This window comes from Labrus mixtus, unplaced genomic scaffold, assembly GCF_963584025.1.
Source record: "Labrus mixtus unplaced genomic scaffold, fLabMix1.1 SCAFFOLD_140, whole genome shotgun sequence".
Lineage (NCBI taxonomy): Eukaryota > Metazoa > Chordata > Actinopteri > Labriformes > Labridae > Labrus > Labrus mixtus.
In genome coordinates, this window is record NW_026870204.1 from 2,501 (window position 1) to 20,143 (window position 17,643).

Here is a 17,643-nt window from a genome sequence, read left to right on the forward strand (position 1 = left end):
TGGAAACGAAACGTCGAGCTAGTCGAAGAAGAAGCTGATTTTTCTTTGCACAGAATCACGCAGCTTCTTCTTCGTTTCAAAACGATGATTTTTATTTTTTCTTGGACTTGAAATTAAAACGTTAAGAAATAAAAGGATGGTTTGAACTCACGCTCTCTGGACTGGTTTTCTCCTCTTGCGTCCTGCATACATGACGGCTCTCTGCTTATATAAGCCTCCGATGAATCCCACGGAAAATAAAAACACGGAGCCTCTTTCCACAGCTACATGAAAACCAGCCACAGTATTCCCCGGTAATCCTGCAGATCAACACCGAGGACACATCCTCAGAAAACACCTGAGGAGATGAACCGAGAGCCAAAGAGGAGCCGAGGCCGAGGGGAGTGTGGAGCAGGACGTCCGCGTCCCGACGGGCCGCTCCGCTCAGGACTCAAAGTGTCGCAAATAAAGAAATAAAGGGAGAAGATGAAGTGACGCAGCAGAATCCGAGCAGGTAGAAAAAGGAGGACAAGTTAGAAAAAGAAGAGGCCAGTTGTTGTCCCATCGGCCTCACGGGAAGATGAACTTGTTCCAAGTAAAACGGCGATGTGGACTTTTCATCGTGATGATTAAAACGCGGATGAGATTATCGGAGAGACTCAGGATCAATCCTCCTCATCGTCCCTTCACAAAGATCAACATGAGAGCTGCACAGAACCGCAGGAGACGCGTCAACTATTTACATTTTAATAATCGACATCAGCGCTGCTCTTCAATTAGCGCCGGACCAGGAGGATGGAGGGGGGGGGGGGGGGGGGTGCAGCGGACGCGCGCATTCCACTGGCGGGCACGCCCGACACAGATTTCTGTCGGGGACGCGCTCCAGAAGCTTGCTGTGGAAATGACACAGGCATGCGCGGGCACGTGGGAGAGTCTCCTGGAAACACAGGCCGAGCGCGTCCACGCAGGGTCGTTCACGAGCGGGTCCCTGTGTCCAATCAGCGCTCAGGATGAGAGATGGAGGTTTGTGTTGAGTCCGCAGTGGCCCGTACTGAATGTGGGTCAGGGGTTAGACTTCTAAATTATGTAGCTGAATTCATTCCAACATTAAAAAGAGCTGTGAGGGTCCCAACCTGCACAGCGACCTTTGACCTCTGCTGCTCGTGCGCTGGGGAGTGAGAACAACGTGCAGAGTAGGCCAGGAAGCCTGAAGGCCTCCTCTGATTGGACAACACTGATCGAGGTTCCTTAGATACTTTAACTCTCACTGAAAGATGATCATGAAATATGTTGAGGAGAGGGATGACGTCACCGCCTGCTACTGCGCGCACACACACACACACACACACACACACACACACACACACACACACACACACAACTATTACTATTAACAATAATAATAATAATACTATTAATAATAAAAAATACTACTACTACTACTAATAATAATAACAATAATAATAATAATAATAATAACAATAATAATAATAATATCTTAATTTGTATCACACTTTAAAAAAAGGGTTTACAGAGTGCTTTGATGTGCAGAATTATTACAAAGCATGGGAAGCAAACAACATCAAAACGATGACGTACAAAATTAAAAAGGGTCTCAACTTGATAAAGAAAAAAATAGACAGTAAGGACACAGAGTTCTTTATTTAGACCGTTATTATCGACTACGGTGGCTGGGAAGTGCAAAACAAAATGACAAAGTGGGAAACACTTACATTTTGAAAAACAGATTTACAAGAAACACTTTAAACAATTGCTGAGACGAGTTTACAAGTGGAAGAACACTTCTCCCCAAAAACATTTACAAATGACAGATTGTTGACGGAAAAAGAATGTACCAAATACAGGAAGTGATTGAGTGAGGGGTCATTTTGTTTGTTTTGGTATCAGATGGATTTATTGATTTCTTTGTATCAAACCTGAAACATAATTCGGGTTAGACGACTTCCTGCTGCCGCTAAAGATGCTAACCACCGCAGCTAATAGGTCGAGTAATCAGTGTATCCTCGTGTGCTCTAAAAGCAGTATTAATATCTGTCCACACAGCCCTAATTACTGGTTAATATATTTATTATATTATTAATATTATATATTATTTACAGAATAAATAAACATGAGTACTTTAGATATTATAAATCAGAGGGGCCACACGGGGGGGGGGGGTGGTCGATCAGGTCGGATTGTTTGCACACAGAGATGAAACATCGTTGTTGTTTTGACATCAGGCAAAGACAGGCACGTCTACACGTTCAGATGTTCATACATACATCGAGTCACATGACCACCTCAGAGCCCTCAGGGTGCTGGAGACCCCCTCCACACCACATGAAGCACATGAAGAGGAAACTAGGCCAACATGCTTCAAGTCGACTGTACGTAAAGAACAGCTCTCCTCCAGATGACGTCATTTCACCGTCTAAACCTATCTAAACCTATCTACATCTATCTACATCTATCTACATCTATCTAAACCTATCTACATCTATCTACACCTATCTACACCTATCTACATCTATCTACATCTATCTACATCTATCTACACCTATCTACATCTATCTACACCTATCTACATCTATCTACATCTATCTACACCTATCTACACCTATCTACATCTATCTAAACCTATCTACATCTATCTACATCTATCTACATCTATCTACATCTATCTACACCTATCTACATCTATCTACACCTATCTACACCTATCTACATCTATCTAAACCTATCTACATCTATCTACATCTATCTACATCTATCTACATCTATCTACACCTATCTACATCTATCTACATCTATCTACACCTATCTACACCTATCTACATCTATCTACATCTATCTACATCTATCTACATCTATCTACATCTATCTACATCTATCTACACCTATCTACATCTATCTAAACCTATCTACATCTATCTACATCTATCTACATCTATCTACATCTATCTACACCTATCTACATCTATCTACATCTATCTACACCTATCTACACCTATCTACATCTATCTACACCTATCTACATCTATCTACATCTATCTACACCTATCTACATCTATCTACATCTATCTACACCTATCTACATCTATCTACATCTATCTACACCTATCTACATCTATCTACATCTATCTACACCTATCTACACCTATCTACATCTATCTAAACCTATCTACATCTATCTACATCTATCTACATCTATCTACATCTATCTACACCTATCTACATCTATCTACACCTATCTACATCTATCTACATCTATCTACACCTATCTACACCTATCTACATCTATCTAAACCTATCTACATCTATCTACATCTATCTACATCTATCTACATCTATCTACATCTATCTACATCTATCTACACCTATCTACACCTATCTACATCTATCTACATCTATCTACACCTATCTGCACCTATCTACATCTATCTACATCTATCTACATCTATCTACATCTATCTACATCTATCTACACCTATCTACATCTATCTACATCTATCTACATCTATCTACATCTATCTACATCTATCTAAACCTATCTACATCTATCTAAACCTATCTACATCTATCTACATCTATCTACATCTATCTAAACCTATCTACATCTATCTACATCTATCTAAACCTATCTACATCTATCTACATCTATCTACATCTATCTACATCTATCTACACCTATCTACATCTATCTAAACCTATCTACATCTATCTACATCTATCTACATCTATCTAAACCTATCTACATCTATCTACATCTATCTAAACCTATCTACATCTATCTAAACCTATCTACATCTATCTAAACCTATCTACATCTATCTACATCTATCTAAACCTATCTACATCTATCTAAACCTATCTACATCTATGTACATCTATCTACATCTATCTAAACCTATCTACATCTATCTACATCTATCTACATCTATCTAAACCTATCTACATCTATCTAAACCTATCTACATCTATCTACATCTATCTACATCTATCTACATCTATCTACATCTATCTACATCTATCTACACCTATCTACATCTATCTACACCTATCTACATCTATCTACATCTATCTAAACCTATCTACATCTATCTAAACCTATCTACATCTATCTACATCTATCTACATCTATCTACATCTATCTACATCTATCTACATCTATCTACACCTATCTACATCTATCTACACCTATCTACATCTATCTACATCTATCTAAACCTATCTACATCTATCTAAACCTATCTACATCTATCTACATCTATCTAAACCTATCTACATCTATCTACATCTATCTACATCTATCTACATCTATCTACATCTATCTACACCTATCTACATCTATCTAAACCTATCTACATCTATCTACATCTATCTACATCTATCTAAACCTATCTACATCTATCTACATCTATCTAAACCTATCTACATCTATCTACACCTATCTACATCTATCTACATCTATCTAAACCTATCTACATCTATCTAAACCTATCTACATCTATCTACATCTATCTAAACCTATCTACATCTATCTACATCTATCTACATCTATCTACATCTATCTACATCTATCTACACCTATCTACATCTATCTAAACCTATCTACATCTATCTACATCTATCTACATCTATCTAAACCTATCTACATCTATCTACATCTATCTAAACCTATCTACATCTATCTAAACCTATCTACATCTATCTAAACCTATCTACATCTATCTACATCTATCTACATCTATCTAAACCTATCTACATCTATCTACATCTATCTAAACCTATCTACATCTATCTAAACCTATCTACATCTATCTACATCTATCTACATCTATCTACATCTATCTACATCTATCTAAACCTATCTACATCTATCTACACCTATCTACATCTATCTAAACCTATCTACATCTATCTAAACCTATCTACATCTATCTACATCTATCTAAACGTATCTACATCTATCTACACCTATCTACATCTATCTACACCTATCTACATCTATCTACATCTATCTACATCTATCTACACCTATCTACATCTATCTACACCTATCTACATCTATCTACATCTATCTAAACGTATCTACATCTATCTACACCTATCTACATCTATCTACACCTATCTACATCTATCTACACCTATCTACATCTATCTACATCTATCTAAACCTATCTACATCTATCTAAACCTATCTACATCTATCTAAACCTATATACATCTATCTACATCTATCTACATCTATCTAAACCTATCTACATCTATCTACATCTATCTAAACCTATCTACATCTATCTAAACCTGTCTACATCTATCTACATCTATCTACATCTATCTACATCTATCTAAACCTATCTACATCTATCTACATCTATCTACATCTATCTACATCTATCTACATCTATCTAAACCTATCTACATCTATCTACATCTATCTACATCTATCTAAACCTATCTACATCTATCTACATCTATCTACATCTATCTAAACCTATCTACATCTATCTACATCTATCTAAACCTATCTACATCTATCTACATCTATCTACATCTATCTAAACCTATCTACATCTATCTACATCTATCTACATCTATCTAAACCTATCTACATCTATCTAAACCTATCTACATCTATCTACATCTATCTACATCTATCTACATCTATCTACACCTATCTACATCTATCTACATCTATCTACATCTATCTACACCTATCTACATCTATCTACACCTATCTACATCTATCTACATCTATCTAAACCTATCTACATCTATCTAAACCTATCTACATCTATCTACATCTATCTACATCTATCTAAACCTATCTACATCTATCTACATCTATCTACATCTATCTACACCTATCTACATCTATCTAAACCTATCTACATCTATCTACATCTATCTACATCTATCTAAACCTATCTACACCTATCTACATCTATCTAAACCTATATACATCTATCTACATCTATCTACATCTATCTACATCTATCTAAACCTATCTACATCTATCTACATCTATCTAAACCTATCTACATCTATCTAAACCTATCTACATCTATCTACATCTATCTACATCTATCTACATCTATCTACACCTATCTACATCTATCTAAACCTATCTACATCTATCTAAACCTATCTACATCTATCTACATCTATCTAAACGTATCTACATCTATCTACACCTATCTACATCTATCTACACCTATCTACATCTATCTACATCTATCTACATCTATCTACACTTATCTACATCTATCTACACCTATCTACATCTATCTACATCTATCTAAACGTATCTACATCTATCTACACCTATCTACATCTATCTACATCTATCTAAACCTATCTACATCTATCTAAACCTATCTACATCTATCTAAACCTATCTACATCTATCTAAACCTATCTACATCTATCTAAACCTATATACATCTATCTACATCTATCTACATCTATCTACATCTATCTAAACCTATCTACATCTATCTACATCTATCTAAACCTATCTACATCTATCTACATCTATCTACATCTATCTACATCTATCTACATCTATCTACACCTATCTACATCTATCTACACCTATCTACATCTATCTAAACCTATCTACATCTATCTACACCTATCTACATCTATCTACATCTATCTACATCTATCTAAACCTATCTACATCTATCTACACCTATCTACATCTATCTACATCAATCTACACCTATCTACATCTATCTACATCTATCTACATCTATCTAAACCTATCTACATCTATCTACACCTATCTACATCTATCTACATCTATCTAAACCTATCTACATCTATCTACATCTATCTAAACCTATCTACATCTATCTACATCTATCTAAACCTATCTACATCTATCTAAACCTATCTAAACCTATCTACATCTATCTACATCTATCTACACCTATCTAAACCTATCTACATCTATCTAAACCTATCTACATCTATCTAAACCTATCTACATCTATCTACATCTATCTAAACCTATCTACATCTATCTAAACCTATCTACATCTATCTACATCTATCTAAACCTATCTACATCTATCTAAACCTATCTACATCTATCTACATCTATCTACACCTATCTACATCTATCTACATCTATCTACACCTATCTACATCTATCTACATCTATCTACACCTATCTACATCTATCTACATCTATCTACATCTATCTACATCTATCTAAACCTATCTACATCTATCTACATCTATCTACATCTATCTAAACCTATCTAAACCTATCTACATCTATCTACATCTATCTACATCTATCTAAACCTATCTACATCTATCTACATCTATCTAAACCTATCTACATCTATCTACATCTATCTACATCTATCTAAACCTATCTACATCTATCTACATCTGTCTACATCTATCTAAACCTATCTACATCTATCTACATCTATCTAAACCTATCTACATCTATCTAAACCTATCTACATCTATCTACATCTATCTACATCTATCTACATCTATCTACACCTATCTACATCTATCTAAACATATCTACATCTATCTAAACCTATCTACATCTATCTACATCTATCTACATCTATCTAAACCTATCTACATCTATCTACATCTATCTACATCTATCTACACCTATCTACATCTATCTAAACCTATCTACATCTATCTACATCTATCTACATCTATCTAAACCTATCTACATCTATCTACATCTATCTAAACCTATCTACATCTATCTAAACCTATCTACATCTATCTAAACCTATATACATCTATCTACATCTATCTACATCTATCTACATCTATCTAAACCTATCTACATCTATCTACATCTATCTAAACCTATCTACATCTATCTAAACCTATCTACATCTATCTACATCTATCTACATCTATCTACATCTATCTAAACCTATCTACATCTATCTACACCTATCTACATCTATCTAAACCTATCTACATCTATCTAAACCTATCTACATCTATCTACATCTATCTAAACGTATCTACATCTATCTACACCTATCTACATCTATCTACACCTATCTACATCTATCTACATCTATCTACATCTATCTACACCTATCTACATCTATCTACACCTATCTACATCTATCTACATCTATCTAAACGTATCTACATCTATCTACACCTATCTACATCTATCTACACCTATCTACATCTATCTACATCTATCTAAACCTATCTACATCTATCTAAACCTATCTACATCTATCTAAACCTATCTACACCTATCTACATCTATCTACATCTATCTAAACCTATCTACATCTATCTAAACCTATCTACATCTATCTAAACCTATATACATCTATCTACATCTATCTACATCTATCTACATCTATCTAAACCTATCTACATCTATCTACATCTATCTAAACCTATCTACATCTATCTACATCTATCTACATCTATCTACATCTATCTACATCTATCTACACCTATCTACATCTATCTACACCTATCTACATCTATCTAAACCTATCTACATCTATCTACACCTATCTACATCTATCTACATCTATCTACATCTATCTAAACCTATCTACATCTATCTACACCTATCTACATCTATCTACATCAATCTACACCTATCTACATCTATCTACATCTATCTACATCTATCTAAACCTATCTACATCTATCTACACCTATCTACATCTATCTACATCTATCTAAACCTATCTACATCTATCTACATCTATCTAAACCTATCTACATCTATCTACATCTATCTACATCTATCTAAACCTATCTACATCTATCTAAACCTATCTAAACCTATCTACATCTATCTACATCTATCTACACCTATCTAAACCTATCTACATCTATCTAAACCTATCTACATCTATCTACATCTATCTAAACCTATCTACATCTATCTAAACCTATCTACATCTATCTACATCTATCTAAACCTATCTACATCTATCTAAACCTATCTACATCTATCTACATCTATCTACACCTATCTACATCTATCTACATCTATCTACACCTATCTACATCTATCTACATCTATCTACACCTATCTACATCTATCTACATCTATCTACATCTATCTACATCTATCTAAACCTATCTACATCTATCTACATCTATCTACATCTATCTAAACCTATCTAAACCTATCTACATCTATCTACATCTATCTACATCTATCTAAACCTATCTACATCTATCTACATCTATCTAAACCTATCTACATCTATCTACATCTATCTACATCTATCTAAACCTATCTACATCTATCTACATCTGTCTACATCTATCTAAACCTATCTACATCTATCTACATCTATCTAAACCTATCTACATCTATCTACATCTATCTACATCTATCTACATCTATCTAAACCTATCTACATCTATCTACATCTATCTACATCTATCTACATCTATCTAAACCTATCTACATCTATCTACACCTATCTAAACCTATCTACATCTATCTACATCTATCTACACCTATCTACATCTATCTACACCTATCTAAACCTATCTACATCTATCTACATCTATCTAAACCTATCTAAACCTATCTACATCTATCTACATCTATCTACATCTATCTAAACCTATCTACATCTATCTACAGCTATCTAAACCTATCTACATCTATCTACATCTATCTACATCTATCTACATCTATCTACATCTATCTAAACCTATCTACATCTATCTACATCTATCTACATCTATCTAAACCTATCTACATCTATCTACAGCTATCTAAACCTATCTACATCTATCTACATCTATCTACATCTATCTACACCTATCTACATCTATCTACACCTATCTACATCTATCTACATCTATCTAAACCTATCTACATCTATCTACATCTATCTAAACCTATCTACATCTATCTACCCCTATCTACAGCTATCTACATCTATCTAAACCTATCTACATCTATCTACATCTATCTACAGCTTTCTAAACCTATCTACATCTATCTACATCTATCTACATCTATCTACATCTATCTACATCTATCTAAACCTATCTACAACTATCTACAGCTATCTAAACCTATCTACATCTATCTACATCTATCTACATCTATCTACATCTATCTACATCTATCTAAACCTATCTACATCTATCTACATCTATCTAAACCTATCTACATCTATCTACCCCTATCTACAGCTATCTACATCTATCTAAACCTATCTACATCTATCTACATCTATCTACATCTATCTACACCTATCTACATCTATCTACACCTATCTACATCTATCTAAACCTATCTACATCTATCTACCCCTATATACATCTATCTACATCTATCTAAACCTATCTACATCTATCTACCCCTATCTACACCTATCTACATCTATCTATACCTATCTACATCTATCTACATCTATCTAAACCTATCTAAACCTATCTACATCTATCTACATCTATCTACATCTATCTACACCTATCTACATCTATCTACACCTATCTACATCTATCTAAACCTATCTACAGCTATCTACACCTATATACATCTATCTACATCTATCTAAACCTATCTACATCTATCTACCCCTATCTACACCTATCTACATCTATCTATACCTATCTACATCTATCTACATCTATCTAAACCTATCTAAACCTATCTACATCTATCTACATCTATCTACATCTATCTAAACCTATCTACATCTATCTACATCTATCTAAACCTATCTAAACCTATCTACATCTATCTACATCTATCTACATCTATCTACACCTATCTACATCTATCTACATCTATCTACATCTATCTACACCTATCTACATCTATCTACATCTATCTACATCTATCTACACCTATCTACTTCTATCTAAACCTATCTACACCTATCTACATCTATCTAAACCTATCTACATCTATCTAAACCTATCTACATCTATCTACATCTATCTAAACCTATCTACATCTATCTACATCTATCTACATCTATCTACATCTATCTAAACCTATCTACATCCATCTACATCTATCTAAACCTATCTAAACCTATCTACATCTATCTAAACCTATCTACATCTATCTAAACCTATCTACATCTATCTACATCTATCTACATATATCTACACCTTTCTAAACCTATCTACCCCTATCTACATCTATCTACATCTATCTAAACCTATCTACATCTATCTACACCTATCTACATCTATCTACATCTATCTAAACCTATCTACAACTATCTACATCTATCTACATCTATCTAAACCTATCTACATCTATCTAAACCTATCTACATCTATCTAAACCTATCTACATCTATCTACATCTATCTACATCTATCTAAACCTATCTACATCTATCTACATCTATCTACATCTATCTACATCTATCTACATCTATCTAAACCTATCTACATCTATCTACACCTATCTAAACCTATCTACATCTATCTACATCTATCTAAACCTATCTACATCTATCTACATCTATCTAAACCTATCTACATCTATCTAAACCTATCTATATCTATCTAAACCTATCTACATCTATCTACATCTATCTACATCTATCTAAACCTATCTACATCTATCTACATCTATCTACATCTATCTACATCTATCTAAACCTATCTACATCTATCTAAACCTATCTAAACCGATCTACATCTATCTACATCTATCTACATCTATCTACACCTATCTACATCTATCTACATCTATCTACATCTATCTAAACCTATCTACACCTATCTACATCTATCTAAACCTATCTAAACCTATCTACATCTATCTACATCTATCTACATCTATCTACACCTATCTACATCTATCTACATCTATCTACATCTATCTAAACCTATCTACACCTATCTACATCTATCTAAACCTATCTACACCTATCTACATCTATCTAAACCGATCTACATCTATCTACATCTATCTACATCTATCTACACCTATCTACATCTATCTACATCTATCTACATCTATCTAAACCTATCTACACCTATCTACATCTATCTAAACCTATCTAAACCGATCTACATCTATCTACATCTATCTACATCTATCTACACCTATCTACATCTATCTACATCTATCTACATCTATCTAAACCTATCTACATCTATCTAAACCTATCTACATCTATCTAAACCTATCTACATCTATCTACATCTATCTACATCTATCTACATCTATCTACATCTATCTAAACCTATCTACATCTATCTACATCTATCTAAACCTATCTACATCTATCTAAACCTATCTACATCTATCTAAACCTATCTACATCTATCTACATCTATCTAAACCTATCTACATCTATCTAAAACTATCGAAACCTATCTACATCTATCTACATCTATCTACTTCTATCTACACCTATCTACATCTATCTACATCTATCTACATCTATCTAAACCTATCTACATCTATCTACATCTATCTACATCTATCTACACATATCTACATCTATCTACATCTATCTACATCTATCTACATCTATCTAAACCTATCTACATCTATCTACATCTATCTAAACCTATCTACATCTATCTAAACCTATCTAAACCTATCTACACCTATCTACATCTATCTACATCTATCTACACCTATCTACATCTATCTACATCTATCTACATCTATCTACATCTATCTACATCTATCTACACCTATCTACATCTATCTAAACCTATCTACATCTATCTAAACCTATCTACATCTATCTACATCTATCTAAACCTATCTAAACCTATCTACATCTATCTACATCTATCTACATCTATCTACACCTATCTACATCTATCTACATCTATCTACATCTATCTACACCTATCTACATCTATCTACATCTATCTACATCTATCTACACCTATCTACTTCTATCTAAACCTATCTACACCTATCTACATCTATCTAAACCTATCTACATCTATCTAAACCTATCTACATCTATCTACATCTATCTAAACCTATCTACATCTATCTACATCTATCTACATCTATCTACATCTATCTAAACCTATCTAAACCTATCTACATCTATCTAAACCTATCTACATCTATCTACACCTATCTAAACCTATCTACATCTATCTACATCTATCTACATCTATCTAAACCTATCTACATCTATCTACATCTATCTACATATATCTACACCTTTCTAAACCTATCTACATCTATCTACATCTATCTACATCTATCTACATCTATCTACACCTATCTAAACCTATCTACACCTATCTACATCTATCTAAACCTATCTACATCTATCTAAACCTATCTACATCTATCTACATCTATCTACATCTATCTACATCTATCTAAACCTATCTACATCTATCTACATCTATCTAAACCTATCTAAACCTATCTACATCTATCTAAACCTATCTACATCTATCTACACCTATCTAAACCTATCTACATCTATCTACATCTATCTACATCTATCTAAACCTATCTACATCTATCTACATCTATCTACATATATCTACACCTTTCTAAACCTATCTACCCCTATCTACATCTATCTACATCTATCTACACATATCTACATCTATCTAAACCTATCTACATCTATCTACACCTATCTACATCTATCTACATCTATCTAAACCTATCTACATCTATCTAAACCTATCTACATCTATCTACATCTATCTACATCTATCTAAACCTATCTACATCTATCTACATCTATCTACATATATCTACACCTTTCTAAACCTATCTACCCCTATCTACATCTATCTAAATCTATCTACACATATCTACATCTATCTAAACCTATCTACATCTATCTACACCTATCTACATCTATCTACATCTATCTAAACCTATCTACATCTATCTACATCTATCTACATCTATCTACATCTATCTACATATATCTACACCTTTCTAAACCTATCTACCCCTATCTACATCTATCTACATCTATCTACACATATCTACATCTATCTAAACCTATCTACATCTATCTACACCTATCTACATCTATCTACATCTATCTAAACCTATCTACATCTATCTAAACCTATCTACATCTATCTACATCTATCTACATCTATCTAAACCTATCTACATCTATCTACATCTATCTACATCTATCTACATCTATCTAAACCTATCTACATCTATCTAAACCTATCTAAACCTATCTACATCTATCTACATCTATCTACATCTATCTACACCTATCTACATCTATCTACATCTATCTAAACCTATCTAAACCTATCTACATCTATCTACATCTATCTACATCTATCTAAACCTATCTACATCTATCTAAACCTATCTACATCTATCTAAACCTATCTACATCTATCTACATCTATCTACATCTATCTACATCTATCTACATCTATCTAAACCTATCTACATCTATCTACATCTATCTAAACCTATCTACATCTATCTAAACCTATCTACATCTATCTACATCTATCTACATCTATCTAAACCTATCTGCATCTATCTACATCTATCTACATCTATCTAAACCTATCTACATCTATCTAAACCTATCTAAACCTATCTACATCTATCTACATCTATCTACATCTATCTACACCTATCTACACCTATCTACATCTATCTACATCTATCTAAACCTATCTACATCTATCTACATCTATCTACATCTATCTACACCTATCTACATCTATCTACATCTATCTACATCTATCTACATCTATCTACACCTATCTACATCTATCTACATCTATCTAAACCTATCTACATCTATCTAAACCTATCTAAACCTATCTACACCTATCTACATCTATCTACATCTATCTACACCTATCTACATCTATCTACATCTATCTACATCTATCTACATCTATCTACACCTATCTACATCTATCTAAACCTATCTACATCTATCTAAACCTATCTACATCTATCTACATCTATCTAAACCTATCTACATCTATCTACATCTATCTACATCTATCTACACCTATCTACATCTATCTACATCTATCTACACCTATCTACATCTATCTACATCTATCTACATCTATCTACATCTATCTACATCTATCTACACCTATCTACATCTATCTACATCTATCTACATCTATCTACACCTATCTACTTCTATCTAAACCTATCTACACCTATCTACATCTATCTAAACCTATCTACATCTATCTAAACCTATCTACATCTATCTACATCTATCTAAACCTATCTACATCTATCTACATCTATCTACACCTATCTACTTCTATCTAAACCTATCTACACCTATCTACATCTATCTAAACCTATCTACATCTATCTAAACCTATCTACATCTATCTACATCTATCTAAACCTATCTACATCTATCTACATCTATCTACATCTATCTACTTCTATCTAAACCTATCTACACCTATCTACATCTATCTAAACCTATCTACATCTATCTAAACCTATCTACATCTATCTACATCTATCTAAACCTATCTACATCTATCTACATCTATCTACATCTATCTAAACCTATCTACATCTATCTACATCTATCTAAACCTATCTACATCTATCTACATCTATCTACATCTATCTAAACCTATCTACATCTATCTACATCTATCTACATCTATCTACATCTATCTACATCTATCTACACCTATCTACATCTATCTACATCTATCTACATCTATCTACATCTATCTACATCTATCTACACCTATCTACATCTATCTACATCTATCTACATCTATCTACATCTATCTAAACCTATTTAAACCTATCTACATCTATCTAAACCTATTTAAACCTATCTACATCTATCTAAACCTATCTACATCTATCTACATCTATCTACATCTATCTACATCTATCTACACCTATCTAAACCTATCTACATCTATCTACATCTATCTACATCTATCTAAACCTATCTACATCTATCTACATATATCTACACCTATCTACATCTATCTACATCTATCTACATCTATCTACACCTATCTAAACCTATCTACATCTATCTACATCTATCTAAACCTATCTAAACCTATCTAAACCTATCTACATCTATCTAAACCTATCTACATCTATCTACACCTATCTAAACCTATCTACATCTATCTACATCTATCTACATCTATCTAAACCTATCTACATCTATCTAAACCTATCTACATCTATCTACATCTATCTACATCTATCTAAACCTATCTACATCTATCTAAACCTATCTACATCTATCTACATCTATCTACATCTATCTACATCTATCTAAACCTATCTACATCTATCTAAACCTATCTACATCTATCTACATCTATCTACATCTATCTAAACCTATCTACATCTATCTAAACCTATCTACATCTATCTACATCTATCTACATCTATCTAAACCTATCTACATCTATCTAAACCTATCTACATCTATCTACATCTATCTAAACCTATCTAAACCTATCTACATCTATCTAAACCTATCTACATCTATCTACATCTATCTACACCTATCTACATCTATCTAAACCTATCTACATCTATCTACATCTATCTACATCTATCTACACCTATCTAAACCTATCTACATCTATCTAAACCTATCTACACCTATCTAAACCTATCTACACCTATCTAAACCTATCTACATCTATCTACATCTATCTACATCTATCTACATCTATCTACACCTATCTACATCTATCTACATCTATCTAAACCTATCTACATCTATCTAAACCTATCTACACCTATCTACACCTATCTACATCTATCTACATCTATCTACATCTATCTACATCTATCTACATATATCTACACCTATCTACATCTATCTAAACCTATCTACATCTATCTACATCTATCTACACCTATCTACATCTATCTACATCTATCTACATCTATCTACACCTATCTACATCTATCTACATCTATCTACACCTATCTACATCTATCTACACCTATCTACATCTATCTACATCTATCTACATCTATCTACACCTATCTACTTCTATCTACATCTATCTACATCTATCTACACCTATCTACATCTATCTACACCTATCTACATCTATCTACATCTATCTACATCTATCTAAACCTATCTACATCTATCTACATCTATCTACACCTATCTACATCTATCTACACCTATCTACATCTATCTACATCTATCTACATCTATCTACATATATCTACACCTATCTACATCTATCTAAACCTATCTACATCTATCTACACCTATCTACATCTATCTACATCTATCTACATCTATCTACATCTATCTAAACCTATCTACATCTATCTACATCTATCTACATCTATCTAAACCTATCTACATCTATCTACATCTATCTACATCTATCTACACCTATCTACATCTATCTAAACCTATCTACATCTATCTACACCTATCTACACCTATCTACATCTATCTACATCTATCTACACCTATCTACATCTATCTACATCTATCTACATATATCTACACCTATCTACATCTATCTACACCTATCTACATCTATCTACATCTATCTACACCTATCTACATCTATCTACATCTATCTACATCTATCTACATCTATCTACACCTATCTACATCTATCTACATCTATCTACATATATCTACACCTATCTACATCTATCTACACCTATCTACATCTATCTACATCTATCTACACCTAT